The sequence below is a fragment of the Chelonia mydas genome, chromosome 12 (assembly GCF_015237465.2).
Source record: "Chelonia mydas isolate rCheMyd1 chromosome 12, rCheMyd1.pri.v2, whole genome shotgun sequence".
Taxonomy (NCBI): domain Eukaryota; kingdom Metazoa; phylum Chordata; order Testudines; family Cheloniidae; genus Chelonia; species Chelonia mydas.
Window position 1 is genome coordinate 23,048,198 of NC_051252.2, and position 22,615 is coordinate 23,070,812.

The window sequence follows — 22,615 nt, forward strand, 5'->3', positions numbered from 1 at the left end:
TTCAGTTATGTGGGTAATAAAGGATTAACTCTCTTCAGACGCAGTTGTTTTAATTTAATTTAGGGCCTGATCCTGTGAGGCGTTGACAACCTCAATTCTCATTGACTTCAATGGGATTTGAGAGAGCTCAGCACCTTTTAAGACCTGGCCCCTAATCTTTTGTTGGGAACGTAAGAACTATAGCAGGCGACATTCCATCTGTATGTTCTTACAGTATGTACAGGATTTTGATACCTTTGTATTATTCAGTTTAAATCTTAATGTGTTGCTAGGTAACTAGCCATGTCCACAATGAAAAAAACATCTAGACATTTTGTCCTCCTGGTCTTTGGCAGAGTTGGACCTATCAGTAACAAATTGTTTTATTATAACAGCATTTGCCAGCACTTTTGTTATAAGAGATTGGTCAGCTTTTTCTCCGCTATTTTAATTATACCATCAAAATAAAAAATTATTTCCAAGCTGAAATCTTGGCATTTGAGGACACAGCTCAGAACCAGATATTTCTTTAATCTATTTTCAAAAATATCAGTCTGGTTGTTTTAATTTACTTTAATCCAAACAAAATATTTATAAATTATGCAAATTTGACTGCTTTCTGCTCTTTTGTAGAGGATAACTTCTGTTTTAGAAAGGTTTTTTTGGGTAAATAATTAGTTTTCTTTTTGAGCTAACTGCTTTTTAATTTTCAAAAGAAATATTAAGGTGACTGAGATTTTGAAGTTTAAAAACACATACTAGAGTTCAGGTTCAGCGACTATGTTCCTAAAGGATCTTACTACACTCAGTATTGTGCGTCCGTTATTGGTGGTGATAGTATTTTTTATTTTCATTCTTTCATTTTGCTGTTTACCGTTTATACCTAATAGGTATTTATGGCACTTAATACATGTGCATTGTCATGTCTCTCTCAAAGTTCATATCAAGTCAAGGCAGCAGTTAAGAAATAGACATTCTTTGCATTATTCATTACGTACTTTCAGAGCACAAATCCTGAAATGTCTTTGATTTCTTTTTCATAAACATCTGAGATGCCTATACAATTTAAAAAGAGCAGTAAAACAAGACTGGGCCCCAGATGCCCAGAAAATAAGCCACTCTGTCAAAACAAACAATATGGGCTGGAAAAACAAAACAACCTGAGAGGAAGAGCTGCTGAATTGGGAGGAAAAACTAGTCCAAGATAAGATGGCCTATACTGAAAGGTTTTCCAACCAAGCTCTCAAGAGAGCTATAAAGGAATTCTAGGGTCATATTCAGAAAGGTAGTTCCACTCCCGCAATTTCATTCTTCCTGTTCCATTCCTTGCTTATCCCTAACAAAATGTGATTATTTGAGCTTTGTGTGGAAAGGGAAGAATTTTACAGTATAAATGTATATAATTAAAAGCAGTAAAGCCTTTGTTCACTCCTTGCAAACTCTGCAAGACTTATCCAGACAAAAGATACTTTGGGTGAAATCCTAGCTCCATTTAAGTCAATGGTAAAAATCTCATTGATTTCAGTAGGGCCAAGATTTCACCCATGATCTTTTGGGCCACACAAGCTCAATAGCTGTGGAACACAGGATGCCCACAGAGCCACTGCACAGTAGCACCAACTAGACAGCTGTTAAATGCTTACAGTAGAAAGATGGGATACCTGTAAGATTTCGGATTAAAAGAAAAAGGATTGTTACACAGATCAGAAGGTGATATCCTACTGAATCACACAGATACAGGAACAATTCCTTTCTGGACCTCACAGGGGAAAAAATTGACATAACCTTAGAACAAACAGCCCAATATGGAACTTGATAATATATCACTGTTTTAAAAACCCACTGCACGTGGCAGATTACAAATAATTAGAAATAAAATAACTGTTGTTCTCAAAATTGTTGGACAAAATAACAGCAAAAAGAGGTAAGACATTTTAGGAGCAGAAAAAGGCCCTTCAGCCCAGTGTAAAACAAATTGCCTGTTGAGACAACAAAAGTTCTGCCCATGTATCCAAGGGAGAAAAGCAAATTTACAAAAATTCCTAACCTACAAACACAAGAAATTGAGTTTTCTGTCCTCCTATCAGGTCAGTATGTCTAAATATTGACTGAAGATGTCTAGAAAGAGGGCCAACTCTTTCTTAACTTACTCACACAAGGATGAGTGGTTTTGGGCCCAGAGAAAATGTGGCATTATTAACATATCTTTGCTAGACTTAACTTTTTCAGTAACCCAGAACAATTAGTGGTCTCATTTAATGTGCATTTTCATTATTTTCATGATATTTTGTATTTCAACACTATGAACCAATGTGGTGCATTAAAGAGGGAGTTCCAGCCTTAACTCAGTTTCCTGGAATTTGTGCGTTTCAGTAAGATCCTTACATTATTTAAACATAGTTTTTTGTAGTTTATTATATTAAGATGTTTGGCCTGATCTAGATTATGTTACTTCACATAAGTGATGAAAGGGCCATTGTACTTTGCAGCAGAACGACTGTTACTCATCCAGATCGTTGACCTATTTCTTTGAATCATAAGTGCACTTTCTGAAGTTCTGTTGCCTTCAATAATACTTTACAATGCTGTGTTTTAAACAGCTATTTTTAAACAGCTTTGTTTGACATATAATTTTTAAAAGATTATACGGACCGATTGAAAAATAAGTGAAAGTTTTTTTAAAAAAAGTGTCTATGAACTCAGTTTTCAGATGTCTAAGAGCTTCTTTTTCAGTAATACTTTCTTTAGGATTGTACACAAGCTTAAATTAATAAGGACTAATTCAGCCCTAGTGTAACTCCATTCTGACACAAAAGTAGGAGGGGATTGCCAACACTTGGGAGGCTGGAACTAAAATTCAAAGAGAGCTTGATAAATTGGAGAACTGGGCTACAGATGACAAAATGAAATTCAACAAAGGCAAACATAAGGTGATGGAAAGAAAAACCAAATGCACAAATTCAGAATGGGGGATAATTGGCACACCAGCAGCATTGCTGAGAAGGATCTGGGAGTTGTGGTGGATTGCAGGCTCAACATGAGTCAACCATGCAATGCTGTTGCCAAAAAAAAAGAAGCAGCAAATGCAATTTTGGGTTCCATTAACAAGTCATGGGAGATGATAGTACCATTCTACTCTGCACTCTACTCTGGCCTTAGCTGGAGTACTGTGTCCAATTTTGGTCATCGCTGTATAGAAAGGATGTAGAGAAACTGGAAAGGATCCAGAGGTGAGTGACAAAAATTATCAAAGGGCTGGAATGCAAGCCATAGGAGCAAAGGCTGAAGGAACTGGGTATGTTTAGTTTGGAAAAGAGGAGATTTTGGGGCCTATGTACAGATCCTGCAACTCTCAGTACTACTAGGCTATACTTGCTGCAGAACTGCTTAGGCTGTGATGGCACTGATATTTATGATGGACTCATGGGGCTCCTTTGACATGGCTGTGTAGCAGCTCAACGGATATTCTGGAGATTCTATTCTGCTAAAGAGGAAAATATTTTTTGAAGGTCATCAGCGGCCCAATGAAACCATATGTGAATTTGCATGTCATTTGCAAGGCCAGGACTGTGAATTTGGGAACGTTAACATGATCATGCTCAGGGATATTATTGTGATTGGTGTAGCCAATGACCACCTGGGCGAACAGTTACTGGATGAAGATGCTAGAACTCTAACTTTTGATGCCATTGTTGGTAAGAGTGAGGCATTTGAGAGGGCTCAGGCTGGAAGGGGTTCTATGTCTCAGACTGCTGTTACTTATGTGTCTACATTTAAACTTTCAGCTGCTCTTCCTGCTTCCATCGCCCAGAGTTTTATCATGCAACCAACTCCCACTCTACAGCTTTGGCAGCAAAAGTTGCCAGCTCCTCATTGTTTCCGCTGTGGTGTATAGGTTACTTGGCCGATTTGCCTGCCTAGCTGGCTAGAACTGCTACGTGCTGGGGTTGCTGGAAGGAAGGACATTTTAAGTCAGTGTGCTGCTGGTTCACAGTGATGGGAGGCCTGAAATGCACACTGTAAATGTGAAGCTGCATGAGTCCACCTTTAGAGGGGATGCTGATGTTTCCTTTAGCAGGCATGTGGCAAGGTACTGAAGCTGGTATCCCATATCACAGAAATTAATGGTACACCACTGAAGTGCATGGTAGATATGGGTGCTGAAGTTAACATTCTTCCTTCTGGGTTAGTTCATAATCTGGACATTTGCCCAACTATAGTGGTTATAAAGTTATATAGTGGGATTTGTTTGCTTTGCAGACAGTGGGTGGAGATGTATACTCTGCTCTACAAAGGCATAGCCTTGACTGCAAAGTTTTACATTAAGGGCATGTCCTATGAGCTGTGCTTACAGCTTGGTATTATGCATTAACTCACACAGTACTCCTCAGGTGTAGTTATGCTGGCTACAATAGAAGGGGATACCCAACATATTGTTTAGTGACATCGTGATTTATTTAACGGTGATGGTGTTCTGTCCACAGGATATGTTTACTCTCTGCAGTTGGATTCAGACATCGAGCCTTTGCATCACCTGCACGTTGCGTACCTCTTTGCCCTTGTGGACAAGATTCGTTTAGAACTGCATAACATGAAAGATAATGGTATCATTTGGGAGGTGGAAGGATCTATGGATTGGCGCTCACCCAGGGTGACTGTAAACAAGAAGAATGGTGGTATTCAACTGTACACAGATTTTAAGGCACTTAATGAACATGTGAAACATGAACAGTTTCAATACCCAACCTTCAAAGAGGTGACATGCTGGGGAAGTGGATCCTGGATTTTTTCTTTGGTGGCTTACCAATCTGGTTATTAGAAAATACCTGTGGCTGAAAGATTGCAGTTGTTATTGACATTCAGCAGGTGATTTGGGAGGGACTGGTATCAATGACTCCCTTTTTGTTTAGTTTCTGTTCCTGAGGGATTTCCAAGTGGTCTCTCAGCTCCTTGATAATATCCAGGGTGCATGTTACCATTGGGATGACAGTATCATCTTTGCTGAGACCCTCGCTGAGTGTAATGCTATTCTGGACAGGTGCTAACTTGACTCTAACAAGCTGGCAAAAAGTACAGGTTTTGCAAAAGAGGCTGTAGTTCTTCTAAAGCATTCTTTGTCAGTCAGTGGTGTGAAACTGATACCTGAATGGCTACATGCTGTTCCTTTGCTACTGTTACCCACTGGTCGTAGCAGTTTATGTTCATTCCTTGGCCTACCCCAGTTCATAGGTGGCCATGCTCTGCCCCATTTTAGTACTCTTGCCAAAGCACTGTGGGATTTAACCCAGGGCCAGGGGCCATGCCCATGCTTATTTTGATCCAAGGAACCCTGTAGTGATTTAGGCTGATGCATGCAATTGGGGTCTAGGTGCAGTTCTGCTCCAGGAGGGATGGGCCAGTTATATTTGCATCCCATACTCTCACCTCAGCGGAAGGAAAGTATTCCCAGATTGAGCCAGAATTCTTGCTGTTGTATACTTCAAAGTCTATTTAGTGGGAAGACATTTTACATTAGAAACTAATAATTTGCCTATTTCTGGGCCTCTATCAGAAAGCCACTGACCTGCTAAGTGTGAGGCTGTAGCAGTGGATTATTCAGTTGCAGCACTATAACTTTAATTTGGTACATATCAAAGGAAGACATAATTTACTTGCTGATGCTCTTTTGAGAAATTCTGCTGGGTTGGCACGCTTGTTTGCAGAAACGGCAGAGTACTTTGTCTACATTCTACAAAATCCATACCAAGCTCATGGTGAATACATGTGCTACATGACATTTTTTATGCATTGGAGCCCAGGTGGTCATCCCAGCAGTGTTGCAACAGTCCTGGATGTGTTTCATGAAGGACATTTGGGAGTTAAGAAGATAAAGGAACTTCTGTATGATTATGCTTGCTGGCCAGGGCTGTACTCAGACATTGAGCAATGTATGAAGGCATGTTCAGCCTGCACAATGCATAGAATTACTGCTCCTCTGGCCCCTTTGAAATTGGTAGTCATAGACGGACCATGGCAGAGCACTGCAGAGAATATTACTGGCCCCTCAACTGCATTGCATGATGGCTACACACTGGTTTTTGACTGTTGTAGACTATTATTGACGTTACCCATTTTCATTCATAATTTCACAAGGCACCTCAAAGGAGCTCATTTCTTGCCTAAACACTTTATTCGCAATGTTTGGGGCCTACCAGACAGCCTTGTTTCAGATGATGGGACACCTTTTGTATCAAGAGGGTTTGAAGGCTTTCTGATGAGCATTGGTATAGTACATTATAAATCTGCTGTGTACCATCTCTAAGGAAATGGGACAGTGGAGAGATTGCATGGGACTCTGAAGAAGCGTTTAGCCTGCATACTGGAGGAACGTCGAGGTACACCCTTCCCTATTGCATTGAGTCATGATTTATATATTTGGTGTACTTCATGAAAGTACTGGAGAAACCCCTTTCTACTGACTCTTCAGCCAACCTGTGAGGACCAAGTTGTCTATGCTGACGGAAGAAGGTTCATTCCACCCCTTCCCCTGTAAAAGCTGGATCTCCTACTTTGAAGGGTTCGAAATGCTGGTAACTTGATGTAAATAAGAAAACTGCTCAGGCAATGCTTGTAGCTTGCTAAAATTAAACTTTAATCACTAGAAAGCGTGTTTTGTTTTGTTTGTAACCATATCTGTCTCTTTTTCTCTTATTTAATATCACTTACATTTCTGTTCTTTATTCATAAACTTACTCTTGTTTTATTACAAAACCAAGTCAGTGCTATGTATTAAAGTGAAGTGAGTTTTCTGCTAACTTAGACTCGTGTACACACTGTCTCTTTGGAGGCAGCAAACTTAATAATTTCTGTGAGTGTCACAGTAACAAGCACTGGACACTGTAGAGAGATGTCTCAGGGGGAACTCAGGAATTGTGTGTATGCTACCTGCAAGGCAAGGTTTAGCCTGGAGAGTCTTGAGGAGTTTGTTGGTGGAGCAGACAGGCTAGTGTGCCAGGGAGCTGACCCACAGTCTAATTGCCAGCAAAGCTCACTCTAGCTGAGGCAGTGAGGTAACACACTGACTTACGGCTCTGGATGTCCTGAGCAGAACATCACAATAACACACATAAGGGAACAATGGAGGGAGCTATTAACTGGGGAATTATGGGAAAATGTTCCTGCCTGACTCCAACCAGGCTGGCAAGGTTTCTCTTCCCAGGGCTGCGATGCTAAGAGGATGCCAAAACCTTAAAGATGTTGACACAGAGAAGGCGGGGGTTGAGTGGGTTGTCAGCAGCTGCCCGGGGGCAACCTCTGATAAAGAGACCCACAGAGCGCATGATGTAGCATGCCCATCTGCTTCTTTCAGCCAGAGGTAACTGGGCTGAATGGAACTTACCAAAGATTGCAATGACAGGCAAAGTATTATTGGTTTTACCCTTTGCTCTACATGCTATGTATCTTTGGGTGAATTAATAAAGCTTAGTTTTGAAGAAGCTGTTTTTTTAAGTCCCTTTAAAGAGCCACAGTCACAGGCTCCTGGAGGAAAGGGCCTACATGTGCCAAATACAGTTGGGCCTGTCATATTTACAGTTGGGAAATGGAGGCTACCCCCCAGAGATCCATTTCCAGAGTGGTTGAATAAAACAGTTCCACTCTTGAGAGAGTGAAGGAAGCCAGGAATGTCACCTGAGAGGTGCAATTGAGATGAGCAAAAAGGGGTCTAAGATGAGTCTTGCTCTGTAACTACAACACAGTGAAACACCCATCTCCAGCAGCTGATGTTACACAAAATAGATATGAAAGACTAATGGATCTGTTTATTAAACTGAGTGATTAGCATGTGGATTCAATAATAGTGAATGATCTCTAGTGACAGAAAAAGTTCCATAATGAATGTAAGTTTCCAGATCTTCTTGGAATACGAAAGAGAGCTGATTACTTTGATAATCTAGATTTGTTTGGCTCCTGTCCCTTATTAGCAGGACTTTGCCCTCCCTAACCTTGCACTGATATTCTGATGAACTGTATGGTCAAATCAGTGTTGTTTGTATAACTTTGGCGTATATTTGATTTTCTTCTTTTCATTTTCCTATTTCCTTCATATTGTGAATCTCAATATTTATTTTATTTAGGAACTTATTCATCTCTTTCTTTAACTCCTGTGATGATGATGATGATGATGATTTCATCAATTGAGTCCACTGCTTTATTATCATATGTTCAAATTAATTTAAACTAAATTTTTGGTTTTGGGTCTCAATTTAGCAATTGTTTTGATTGTATCTTGCTAAGTTAATGTTTTCATCAACTTTGCTATTGTGTGACTTTAACCACTACCTGCTAGCCTAAAACCAATCCAGAATAAAAGGGAATAAAGTTTTTACCATCCGATGTTTATTTTTGTGTCTGTTCATTGTCTAGGCCCTTAATCACATGCTTAAATATATGCCTATTCAGGACAGCACTTAAGTATGTGCTTAAAGTTAACTGTGTGTTTACATGCTGTCCTGAAGGGAAATGCTTTCCTGAGTCACAGCCTGGACAGGTGTCCATATCACATAGCAGTTATCACAGTTGGTATTAAGTGGAAATCTCAGCAGAGTGGGAGCAAGAACTGAATGAGTAGGAGCTTCTTAGCCCTAGAAGTATCTCCTTCAGTTTAGAGGTGAAGCATATGGGCAGGTCAGTGTTGCAAAGTTTTAATTTCTTTTGTCTTTACAGTACCTTTCTGTGGGTGGCCAAAGGCCATGAGTCTCTTGGACCTTTCATAAGCACTAAATTCATTTTAAAGATGAACAAAGCCACCTCAAAACTAAAACAGAACTTTGCCCTTGCACAAATTCATCTGATCGCTCCTTTTTTAGAACTGTAAATGATTCAATCTGGTCTCTGCAATCTCACCTCTCTTTGCCACTGCAAATAATTCTACTTCCTTTATTTTCACAGTGGTTTAAATAGTTTTGTCATCTGGTTGATTCAGTCCATATCCTCTCTCAGTGTTCAAAAATGAAACTTGCCAAGGTACTCCTTGGAAACTTTACAAGGTACTCCTGATCAGTGACTTACAGAGCAGTGATGATGACCCCATGAATTTCTACATTCATCTAAATATAGAACTCTCCACTCCATTCACCTTTTTTACTTTTATACTTTATTTTCAATCTTGTTCATCATATATCTGTAGTAATCTTGAATAACTTGCTTTTGATGTTCATCAACAATAATAAAGGGAAAATTTTCAAAGCCACAAAGGGCAGTAAGGTACCCAGTTGTCATTGAAAGTCAGTGGGAATGGGGGGCTTTACTCCTATTTATGTCTTTGACAATCTTCCCAAAATGTTTTGCTCTAATCTTTGAAACATTGTGAGAATTTTTTACTGGTGGAATTTTTTTAAATGAATGAATCTAGGAATCAGAACACTGGATATTAGCCCTAAAGTGGAACTTTGTGACCTATAGATTTTTTTTAAAGTGTGGGTCAAATTCAGGTCCTATTCCCTGAGGCATACACTTATTAATTCTAAGTAATGTTAAAGTGGTCCCAAATTCTGGTCTAAGTTTAGCCTCACTGGAGTCCACCATGCAAATTATTCTTTCCTTGTGCAGAAATAATCAACAGAAGATGGGGAATGGCCAAGTCAGTCACCACATGCAATAAAATGGGGGTATCCATGCCCTGTGCTTCTTTGGTTTTGGAGAACCTAAACTGGAACACAACTATATGCAGTGATATTCCTGACTATTTTTATGTATACAGCATTAATACTGTATAATACATCAAACCACGCAGGAAATCTGTGTCTGGGTGAACCTGGAGGCATTTTGACTTCTAGTCCAGTGGATGCTGAGTAAATTATCATGCTGATATGTTTGGCCTTTGATGGAAGGAAGAGAGGGTGCTCACTCTGTGACTGTAAATGTCCTGCCAGCCAGATTAACAAGTTGCACTGGGAACAATTTTGTAGATAATCACTTGCCTAATTTAAGTACAAGGTTCAGTCCTGTAATACTTTCAGGCAAAACTCCAATGGAGGTCAATGCCAGGGGCACTTGTGGACTGAGTCAATAATGAATAAAGAGAAAGGCTGGTAAGCCAAAAACATATTTACTAGTTTCCTTCAGATTTGCAGGAGAGCAAGATTTGTGTATTTTCAATATTCTGCCATATACAATAATGAAAGAGGCAGGCAGGCATGGAAGAGGGATGTTGAGATGTGCACTTTACTCTGTGTTCTTGGTGGTGGGGAATGCAGTAGAGAAGCTGCAACTCTTTCTTTGGAGGACTGATGGAATTTTTTCGGAAACAGACAGAAAAATAATATTGTTAGGATAGGTTAAATTTTGGGCATTTCAGCTTTGACAAATACTCTGTAATTTTACGATGCCTGCCACCAGGATAGGAAAGAAAGCATAGCAGCTAGGAGAAAAAAGCAAAACAAAACAAAAATAATGGAGGCTTCAAATGAAATGTTTGGGGAGGGAAATTAAAATAAAAGGCCGCCTCTACCAAACCAGCCCTGCAGGTTGTGAGGCTGTGTAGTGGGGCGGTCACCCCGCTCCAGCCCTGAGGAGGGCTGTGGCTGGGGAGCCAATCAGCTAGGCTGATTGGAGAAGCAGCCACAGGTGGGCCACAGCTGGCCCTATAAAAGGCCAGTGAAGCCAGGAGCTGAGAGAACTCTCCCGCTAGCTCTTGAGGGAGGAGGACCTAGCTGCCTAGGAGCTGAAGGTGCAGGCAACCAAGAAGGGCTGGAGAAAGGTGAGAGGAGCTGGGGCGCTCCCTTCTGGCAACTCCTCAGGCTGCAGGCCTTGGTAAAGGCCTACAAACCAGGTACTGGGGTTGCAGAGGCTGCAGCCCAGGGTAGGCAAAGGCAGCAGGTCCAAACCCCCTTTGCCGATGATGAATGGCTTATATACTGCAGTCTGCCCCAGTGAGCAAGGGCTAAATGGTGACTGGCAGTAGCCATATACTGAGGCAAGGTGGGGATAGTGGGTTGGGGGTTCCCCTGGGAGGGGAGACCCAGAGACTGTGGGGGTACTGCCAGGGGGCAGAACCCAAGGGAAAGGGGCACCAGGATCCAGGACGGACACAGGGGCCAGCGACAGGTGAGACACCGGCCAGCAGGGGGCGCTCTGGAGGCTGGTGAGCTAATTCCCTGGATGACCAGCAGGAGGCGCCGCGGAGGTGATTCTCACATCGCTACAGGCTGCCAAAGCAAAAAAAATGTCAGACGTTCCTAACAGAAAAGGCTACATTATGTTAGAAGGAAATGAATAGAAAGATGCATGAAAAAGCGACTTATGGAATTGCTGAAAGGTGGCACTGTACTGCCAGACCAGTAGTAACACATTACCAAAGGATGCTACCTTTGTTTTCTTGTCTAGCCATGAAGAGGCAAAAGCCATTGTTCTAAAGTATCCAAAATTTCTGATAATACATGCAAGACACCTTATGTATGGAGATTTCCAGTAGATTTTGGGACACCCATAATAGAAAACCCATCATTTTAGCTCTCTCATCCTCATGGTTGCATTCTGCACAGCCAGAAGTTGTCACTTGTAGGGAAGGATAGGAAAAAAGTCATTCTGTACATAACTTCTGCCAACAAATAAACTGGAAACAGAGTTGTAGTAGAAATGCTGAAGGCTTTCCCTTAAGCATCAAGAATAGTACAAACAACTCTTTGAATCTCTAAAAAGTTCATAATTAAGATTGCAAGATTGAATTCCATTGTATCCTGTTCCTCTCCCACAAAAGCATATGAAAATGACCTGGTCATGTCAACATTGTTATTTTTATTGTTTTTTGTTCTTGCTCTTTGTACGGTACAGGGGTCACTTTGCATGCCACATTCTCCTGGATGGAAATCAACTGTGGCAGGAAGGCAGAAGGATAGACAAACAAAATTGTTTCTGTGTACTGCAAGATGCAATTAGGAAAACTGAATGTTAAATTGTTTTGTCTTTTCCCTTCTTGCTGCCAGGAATCTCTAATTAGAACTTTTTTCGTCTTCTCTCTCTCTCTATGTAACCCACTTTAGATTGCAGAGGTGAGCTTTAAGCTCAGAGAACTTGTAGGATTTCCATGGCACATTATTGCACTTATGTTGAACTGTGCTATGTTTTAACTTGCTGGTGGAGTTGAAACGTATTTTCCATTCCCCAGATATCTGCCTTGAATGATCCTAATAGATAACTGCATGCTGGTATGGCCATAAATATCTCTACAGCAAGATTTCACCACCACAGTTTATTCAGCAGAGTGGTGGTACACAAATTCAAATAATTCAGAATCACTCCAAACTTTGGGTGGGCACCTCTAAGTTTCTTTTTCTCCCTCAGAGTAACCTCCAATTTTCCCCATCGACAACATCAAACTCATCCTTTTATTCTTGGTTATAAGACAGAAACTCACCATGTTGGATATTATATAATTCCAAATCATGTCTGCTTCCAAGCTATTCTTTTAGTAAGTCTGGATAATTAGTGTTCAGTAATTATGAATCTTGAGTCTGGGCTAGGACTCAGGATTTCACTGAAATATTTTTTTTGCAAAAACCTGATAAATCAGTAGCAGTCTGTAGATATTTTCTAGCAAGAAAGAAGTATCATGAATCAGAAATTTCACTGCCGCCCTTAAAAGTGATACTTCTGGGAGTGAAGTGACAGCATTCAGACAGTGGGTTGCCATTTGGGAGGGCAAAGTCAGGTAAACAAAATACTTTATTTTATTTAAAAAAAGTTTTCAGATGAATGTATGTGTAGATTAATAGGCTCTTCTGAACCTATCTAGAGGTATCCAATGTCTCTTGAACCGGGTAAACTGATAAACCATGATTATCAGTAAAACAGGAAATGTGTTGACTTTTAGCTAGATATGACTTCATGGTCCAATTTCTTGCTTTTCTAAAGAGTGTAACATAAAGACTGACTTACAAAATTAGCTACATGCAACTGCCAGTGCAAAAATGTGCATGCAGCTCTGCACCAAATTTGTTTATGTAAGTAACACAATTAGGTTAACTACATGAGAGTATGGAACATTAGATGCTTGCTACCTTTTGTACATAATTATTCAATTTACATTGCAAATGACATGTACATTTTACAAATATAACGGATAATAGACACAACCTTTCAGCCTAAAATTCACTATGCTGCAATCACGAGATGTAATTACAATTTGTGTAGACATACTCATTCTAACTTTTATCTAGCTAGCTCAGGTACCAGAACCACAGCAGTCTGGGCTTCAGTGTGAGCTAATCACCCAAGCAATTATCCAGGATTCCTGGCATGCTTGTGCTGCTGTGGTGTGACTGCTTCCTTACCTGAGCTAGTATATTAAAGCTAGCTCAGGTATGTCTATGCAAGTGGAATCACATACTGAGATTCCTATGTAGACATATCCTGTGTCATATTAATTATGTTGTAGTTTCTAATTGTTCTCAATTCCTGTGATTTTCTAACAATGGCATATGGTAGAAATTACATAGGGTCAAGTCCTGAAGCTCCTTACTTTGTGTGCTTTTACTCAATCTGTGCTCAAGCAAAAGTCCCATTGAAGTCAAATATGGGGAAACGTGGTCTAGATGAAATTACTGTAATGTGGGAGCACCACTGGTTGAAAAAACATACTCAGGGTTGTTACCAATGGCTTGCTGTCAAACTTGGCGGATATATGTAGTGAGGTCCCACAGTGCTCTGTCCTGGATCTGGTACTGTTTTTAGAATTTTTATTGATGACCTGGATGATAAAATGGAGAGTACACTTATAAAATCTGCAGATGACTCTAAGCTGGGAGGGGTTGCAAGTACTTTGGAGGACAGGATTAGACTTCAAAAAGACCTTGATAAATTGGAGAATTGGTCTGAAATCAACAAGATGACATTTAATAAAGACAAGGGCAAAGTATGACACTTAGGAGGGAAAATCAAACACACAAGTACAAAATGGGAAATAACTGGCTAGAGAGTAGAACTACAGAAAAGGATATGTGGGTTTTACCGGATCACAAATTGAATATAAGGAAACACTGTGTTATGAAAAAGGCACATATGCTGGAGTGCATTAACAGGAGTTTTGGGACATGAGAGGTAAGTCACAGGAGGTAACTGTTTCACTCTACTTGGCACTGGCCTCAGCTGGAGTACTGAGTCCAGTTTTGGTCACCACACTTTAAGAAATATGTGGAGAAAAGGTCCAGATGAGAGCAAAAAAAAAAAACAAAACATTTAGAAAAACTATGAGGAAAGATTAAAAAACTAAGCATGTTTAGGCTTCAGAAAAGAAGACAAAGGAAGACCTGATAAGTTTTCAAATATTTTAAGTGCTTTTATATATAAAGAGGAAGGTGGATCAATTGCTCTCCATGTCCACTGAAAGTAGGACAAGAAGTAATGGGCTTAATTTGCAGCAAGGGATATTTAGGTTAGATATTAGGAAAAACTTTCTAATTATATGGATAGTTAAGTACTGAAACAGGTTACTGAGGGAGGCTGTGGAAATCCCATCATTGGAGGTTTTTAAAAATAGGTTAGATAAACACCTGCCAGGGATGGTCTAGGTATACTTGGTCCTGTGAACATGGAGGGATGACTTCTTGAGGTCCTTTCCAGCCTTACATTTCTATGGTTCTGTGTAAAGCATGCATAAAATATCACTGAATTAACACTTTTGGATGTTGATGTCTGCTTGCAAACTTGGTGTTTGAACAATTATGCAATAGTTATAAAAATTATTTAATAAATGATAGGTTTCAGAGTAACAGCCGTGTTAGTCTGTATTCGCAAAAAGAAAAGGAGTACTTGTGGCACCTTAGAGACTAACCAATTTATCTGAGCATGAGCTTTCGTGAGCTACAGCATCCGATGAAGTGAGCTGTAGCTCACGAAAGCTCATGCTCAAATAAATTGGGTAGTCTCTAAGGTGCCACAAGTACTCCTTTTCTTTTTAATAAAAGATAGAAGCACATGAGCAATTACTTTTAAAATCGCATTAATTTAATCTAGGTGAGTTGCTGAACCTTCATTTACAGTATTGCTGAATATGTTAACAGGCAATTAATAGCTGAAACCCAGAATAGGTCTTCTTTTCTTGTATGTGACTGTATTTAAAACAGACCAGGTAGGGTGCTCCTGCAGAAGCTCTCAGGCACATTCCAAAATTCTGCAGTAGAGAAGAATTGCCAGAGAGGTTTGTTACCACTACCAAACACAGTGGTCACTCTGTAGACATTAAGAAATGGTCTCTTTTTGGACTGGAACAGAAAGTTTTTGTATTTAGTTTTGTATTTACAACAGGATATCCCAAAAATGTGTTCTTTACCACAACCGAACAACCTTTTGGGCTGTCTTCAAGTATTAGTTTGTCTGAATACAACTGTTTTTAAAAAGTTACAAATGTTAGGAAGACTATTTCTGCTTCACATCAGAAAGTTATGCTGATGAGGGAAAACAAAAATCTGTCCACTAGGATGGAGCAGTGGGGGTGTAGGCCTTTATATTCTTGCCTGAACATTGTACATTCATATTCATATAAGCAACTATTTGTTGGAGTTTCTTCATACTTATTTATGCTACACTGAAATAGCATTTCTTTCTTCTCACCCCCTCCTACTCCTCAGAACAGAGGTTCTCAACTGGGAGGCAGGCACCCTTGGGGAGGCATTGGACTTCAAGGGGGGGATTCATTGAGCCTTCTGATGTCTCTGTGGTTACAGTAGAAATGTATGTGGGCAAACGCCACTCAGTCAGGTTTGGCTAGCTGTCCCTCTGTCATGACAGAGGGCTGGCCATGCCAAATTTGAATGAGCGGTGTTGCGACCTGCCACACTGGATTGCAGTGCCACTCAGGTTTGGTCCTGCTGCCCTAGGCAGAATCTGTTGCCCTAGGAAGCTGCCAAGTTTGCCTATAGCTAGAGTGGGCCCTGTGAAGAGGCAAAAACTTCTGACTAGAGTATATACATATCACTGCCTTCTATGGGATGGAATTGGAATTGATCAACTGTAGGGCATAGACCTTCTATTAATACCAGCAAATAGAGATTCTCCTTTAGCTCAAGTGGCAGAACCCTGTACTTTTGGAGCAGGAGGAAATGTGTTCTCGCTCTGCTGCAGCTGTGAAGTTTCAAGTGGCCATGCTGTTACATAACGACAAATGCAAAATTTTGGGAGGCCATGGATTTGCTACAGTATCCTCCAGTACACCAGATAATGACACTTACAGACATGAAAGAAAGATCATCCAACAGGACAAAGTACTGTCACCAAATTGACACTCCACATTACCATCAATTCACTATGCTAAGGAACACTTGGAAAGCAAAAGGAAAACTAAAACTATTTTTATTTCCAATTACAAATATAGTAGTCATCCTTTATTTGAAACAGAAGTAGCAACCGCAGAATTGTCCATCACATGTATATTGTCTTGTTCATGATACTTTTAAAATAACACCCATTCATCTTCACCCCCTTATTGTAAATTTTCAGTTTGAATTATTGGAAAGACATGCTCTTTTAGGGTAGTGATCTGTAATTAAGTGTTTGTAAAATTTCCCACAGAAATCGAGACTTTATAAGGACTTCTAATTTATCAGTTTTAAATTTTATTGGCTTATATTTTGGTGTAATGTGTACAAGTTAACAGTATACATTAAATTACTTTAATAAATTTAGGGCAAAATTCTTTTCTGCTGCATTTAAAACATACTTTTATTAGTTAAATATCGTATATTTACTCTAATACAATATAGAGGCAACAACCAAGAATGTTGTATGCAAAATAAGGAGTATACTTACCCCTTGACTCAGACACAGACTGAGTAGAGATATGCTCCTGCTGTGAAATCCTGCCCTATTGAAATCAATAAGATTTTGACTTCAAAGGGGGTGGGATTTCACTGTTGACATTTAAACACTTGAAAAATGTTACAGAGGCTCACTTTTTCAGATGGTGCAAATCCAAGATAATGGCCAGAATGGGGTGTGCCATCACTTCAAAACTTTGCTGCTATGGTTGCAGTTAGTTGTTCCCAGCATTCACTGATTTGGAAAAGGTTATCCCCATCATTAATGTGAGTTAGGTTCTGTTTCACAGCAAATTTGCAGGAGAGGTTGATAATCACAGAAGCATAGAATATCAGAGTTGGAAGGGACCTCAATGCCACTTCAGGGCTATGGACAAATTGGCTGTTCTGTTCAAAGAGTCTTAAACAGATATTCTACTGAGATGCTTAAGTCACTCAGTAACACTTTTGGAGATGTGTTTTGGAGATGACTTTGGAAAGTTTTATGATTTCAAGTGCCATTAGACTGTGGAACTGAAAGGACTGATTGTAATGTTATATGCATAGGCATACATTGCCACATACCATGTACAAAGCTACTACTGTTACTCATAGTTGTGCATTAGTAGAGATTTCATGATATGTGGCAATGCATACCCATATGTATGATATTAAAATCAAGTCTAGCACACATGATTCTAGGATTTTCTGAGTGTTTTTACCAAAGCATGGAATAAAATTCAGAGAATTCTCAGGATCTTTCTGGTGGTAAAGGCCATCTAACCCAGGATGGATACAAATTTATGATTAAAAAAATTGAATTAAAAAAATTAAATTGGATTTGTATTTAATTTAAATACAGTTTTTTAAATTAAAATTTATTTAAAATTAAATTTGAAATTGATAACATATGTTAAGGCCTAAACTTATTATAGTCAATTCAAATCATTTAAATTAATACAAAAGATAGTATTAAGCAGTACATGTTTACTGCCAAACTTCAAAGAAAGTCAGACTGCTGAACTGGTGAAAGTCACTGGCTAAGCACCTGGAACCAGAGTTTGTTAAAGTGCTTAAACCTGTCTTTGACAGTAGTAGCCTCTTCTGCAGGTGCAGAGAGAATATTTTCTTCATTGCAGTTAATGTAAAGCTGGATTGCTACCTGCCAAGGTTTGTGTGAAGATGTCACTTTTTTCCATGTGGAAGTAGGGGTGTCACCTTCCTGGCTCTGTCTCCCTCCCATCATCCTACAATCATCCCATAATGCTGAGACCTCCCTGAGAGATCCAGAGGGAGTAGAAGGAGGCTGGTGGGCTAAGACCACCTTACCACACTGTGGCAATCAGTAGGAAATCCACTGTAAAAACCAGGAAAGCGTTAGGGTGTGGAGCTGCCCAATGCAGTGGAAACCTCTTTAAGGGGGGCAGGGGTGAGGGATGGTGGGGAGCCAGGGCATAGGGGATCAGGAGAGACCACAGAAACGCTAACAAATCTCTTGAAACCCAGGAAGATTTCAGGGGATCTGTGGGTGCTGGGAGCTGTTCATTTCCCCTGCCCATTACTGAATTAAGTTACATCAATGTTAGTCCTACTCTGCACCAGTGCAGCACGTCAGCATTAGGGGTTGCACTGGTGTAATTACATTGATGTAGTTATATTAGTGCAATTTTTTTAATGTACGAAAGCCCATACTCGCCCCAGTAATTATGCCATTGCATGCAGAACTCTTTGCAACATGACAACTCCCCTGTCTTTTAAACAGTTTTCTTAATTGTATTGACAGCAGTTCCATCAATCAGTTATATAACCGTTATTATCTCAAATGAATTAAACAAATTAGAGTCCCAGTCTTGCCAAAGAGCAGAACCTGCCTGTGCTCTGTGACCCACCCAGGTTGTGCAGCCATGGTGACTACTTTGTATCCTCATGGGGGGGGACTCCTTCCCTCCCAGAGGCTATGTTTGACTCTGAGTTCAACTGCCCGTCTGACAGTTGGGTGCTTGTGGATGAGGTCGGAGAAGGTACAGAGCATGTACAGCACCTCCATGGCCTCTTAGCATGGGGCAGATCCTTCCCCTGTTGCAGATGGGGTGGCACAGCTCTGAAACACAAGTCAAACAAGGTGACGTGAAGGGATTGGGAACCCATTAGAATCACCGCACCCCCACGGTAATTAACTGGGGAGAGGACATGAAGAGGAGGGAGCCAACACACCCAGTTACAGAATTGCTCACTCTATCAACCTTATTGTGAGTTTCCCAGTATTTGGTAGTTTTCTTAAAGCCACAACTACCAGATCCATGTGATTATTTGAGAATCCCAGCTTTCAGTTATCAAAGGAATGTTTCTAGCCCTCATGGTTACAGAGAAAAGCCTGGAAATGTTAGCCAAGTGAATGCTGAAGTGAAAACCCTCCACATGTATTATTTTGTCTTAGAAATCATTTGAATTTTTTTTTAAAATCTCGTGATTTTTGAACACTTAAGTTTGGCAATTTGGAAATTGCATCACCCTACAGAAAGTAGTTAAACACTACCTTAGTCCCCCTCTCACCTCTCTGCTGGATTTGCTGCAGCCCAAAGACTCTCGTTACTGTACATATCTCCAGCCCAGAGGCGTGGGGGTGGGAGACCTCACTTACAACAGTTCTCTGTCCTTGTGCAGCTCCACAGCTCATGCTTGTGGCCTAGTTTATCCTCCTCCTCACTTACACACCAGACCAATTGCCCCCAGCACAGTTTGAGCTGGTGAGCAGGTAATTCATGTAGCTTTCAGGGAGCTACATTCCCTGTACAGCTGTGTACAGCTGGCGCAATAATAACTTGCACGTATATATCACCTTTCATCTGAAAGGGGCCCCAAAGACTTTACCAAGGTTAACAGAGGGATGTACAAAAGGACAAAATTGTACCCTTTCAATCTGCCCTGAGTAAGGATGGTGTGTAGCTGCATCACTCCAGGAGCAGACTGGAGAATGAGCTGTGACTCTGTCACAATTCATCCCATACTTCACCTTGGTTCTGGGGGGAGTCTATGCACCTGGATGTCTACTCTCTTTGACAAATTGGGGATGGATCCAGGGCTCCTCTCACTCGCCCCTCCAGCCCCCTTCCATCCATTTGCTCCTAGTGAAAAATATGGGTAATTAGCCTGTGCACTGCCAAATGCCCCCCTCTGACATGACCAAGTCAAAATTTGAGCAAGACCAAACAAGGGATCAAGGTTGAGGGTAGAGCTTACGCCTGTGTGGGTAATTAGACTAGATAGTTACAGCCCTTATTGAGACTCCTTGTTGAGTATGGCCCATAGTGATCACGTCACACAGCGCTGACATACAACCACCTATGAAGTGAACATAGCAGTGGTTTAACGCTGCATAGAAACACTACACAACAGTTTAAGGCATGAAGTGAATAAAAATAGCATATCCAAATGAAAACGAATCGAGAATTTAACTAAGCAGACTATAATTACCCAAACTGGCATTTGGCCAGCACACTAGGTCAAATGGCCCAGCTCTTGCACAAAGATCTCTAATACCCTTTAAGATCTTGCCACAAGGCCTTTAATGACTATAAGAAAAGGAGTACTTGTGGCACCTTATAGACTAACCAATTTATTTGAGCATAAGCTTTCGTGATCTACAGCTCACTTCATCGGTGAGCTGTAGCTCACGAAAGCTTATGCTCAAATAAATTGGTTAGTCTCTAAGGTGCCACAAGTACTCCTTTTCTTTTTGCGAATACAGACTAACACGGCTGTTACTCTGAAACCTTTAATGACTATAGATAGTTAATACATAAATTTTACATCTGATCCAATGTAACATCTGTTATAAATTCATTTCCATTTGTTGGCATTGGTACTTTGATGCTGCATCTGAAGAGACTTTGAACTGGATTGTTAAAAGTTTGGGATACTTTGGGCACTATAGTTAAAACAGGTAAAATAACAGGTGGTCTTAGTGTGTTCCTTAAGTCACTCCTGAGTGAAGCTGGTTAGTTTAATGTAACACTGCACAGATTATGTTCTGAAAGGGCAAAATCTTAAAGCCATAACATAAGCAGTCTAAGGGTATGTCTTCACTACCTGCTGGATCGGCGGGCAGCGATCGATTCAGTGGGGCTTGATTTATCGCATCTAGTCTATACATGATAAATCGACCCCCGAGCACTCTCCCATCGACTCCTGTACTCCAGCTCTGTGAGAGGCGCAGGTGGAGTCGACGGGGGAGCGGCAGCAGTCGACTCACCATGGTGAAGACACCACAGTAAGTCGATCTAATACATCGACTTCAGCTACGTTATTCATGTAGCTGAAATTGCATAACTTAGATCGATTTCCCCCCCCCCCAGTGTAGACCAGGCCTCAGTGACTTACTGATGTAAGTAAGGGTTATAGGACCAGGTGCTAGGATTCTATGGAATTTTGCATTGATATGAGCACGCAATATCAACTGGGATTACACACACTTAGAGAGGTGTAAGAATGGATGATTGTGTGTTGTACAGATACTCAAGAAATCAGTATAGTCAGCTCAAATTTCTAAAATGTGTAATCAAGATAATACAAAATTCATATAACGATAATGAGCTACTGAAAAAGTAGCAGATGATATATTCTTAATCTTAGTACAACTATAATACCCCTTGTGTTCAGCAAGATGATGAGATCATTGGGATATGAAAGGCAATGCAAATAGTTCAGGTTCAGACCGGACTGGTTTTGAGAGTTTATAATTCAAAAGGAAATGTTAATACAGTACTTATTTAACTTTTAGCTACATTGTTAATTCTAATAGTTGGTTTTGCCTGTAGAAATAAAAAATGAATGGATTCCATTTCAAGCATAGTCTTAATTATAAAGAAAGGTGGACTGGAATGGATTGTAGACTTTTGACATTTGGAGCAGGCTCACTGTCCTGTACCCTTGTGCATATTTTTAATCTCCTAATTGTAAAATGTAAGATGCCAGAGCTCTGGAAACAGGTACCAGTTAGCACTTTTCATAAATACATTGTAAGAAATCATCTCTGTAATGAAATAGAATGTTGTTTCTTTGTGGACAGTTAACTGGTATTGGAAAAAATCCGATTTTGTCTCATCACTTAATATAGTTATATTAAATGGAAGACAACTAGAGTACAATAGATGACTGTTAATATGTTGAGGTTCTTATCTATTGACTTAGTCTTGTGAAGTCTTAGAGTTTTATTTGTAAACCAATTGTATTTTGGCATTTCAGATTTAGACAATAATTTGTAATAGGCTTTAAATCAAAAGTGGTTAAAATCTGTTTTGGATTACAATGCTGGATGTTTTGGCTGACAACTTTAGGTCTTTATGTGGACTTCTACTGTTGCCTTTCTTTAAGATAACAGAGAACTTGTTTGATATATACTGTAAAATGCAGTGTGGAAGGTTCTGAATCTCCTGTAGTTAAGCAACTTATATCTGCGACCCCCCTTGATTATGGTGACACTTTCTGTATACTGGCTTTTCAATCAGAATTTTCAGGAATTGTAGACTTTGGCATCAGACTCTGCCATATTAATCAATGCTATAGGTTATTGCACCACCCCCAAGAGCACCTTGTAAACGAAATGACATTCTAGGGGTTTTATCTATTGGTTTGAAATACAGGCAGCACATAATAAAGTTGTTGTACCTAGGGATTTTCATTGCATGGGAAGGAAAAGTAAGCGTTTCATATTAACAAATGAATGCCTATGAAATGCATTTTACTTGCTAATCTTTCTTCTGTCTCTATATACTAAATAGTGCTCAATAAATATTGATTCCCTCATCCAAATATGCCAGAAGAGAGCTAAATTCGTTAATCTGCCTCTCTAGGGTACAACGGGGAAG

At 40.1% G+C, this 22,615-nt stretch overlaps 1 protein-coding gene and 1 long non-coding RNA gene across 2 annotated transcripts in view; one reads left to right on the forward strand and one right to left on the reverse strand.

The window, feature by feature from the left end:
• SLC7A10 (solute carrier family 7 member 10) overlaps positions 1-22,615 on the reverse strand; it is an 80,391-nt gene that overhangs the window by 57,221 nt on the left and 555 nt on the right. The gene's annotated exons all lie outside the window — the stretch shown is intronic.
• LOC114019234 overlaps positions 10,633-22,615 on the forward strand; it is a 168,137-nt gene continuing 156,154 nt past the window's right edge. The window contains exon 1 of the long non-coding RNA XR_006285246.1: positions 10,633-10,717. This is a non-coding gene — a long non-coding RNA (uncharacterized LOC114019234). The remainder of the gene's footprint in view (positions 10,718-22,615) is intronic.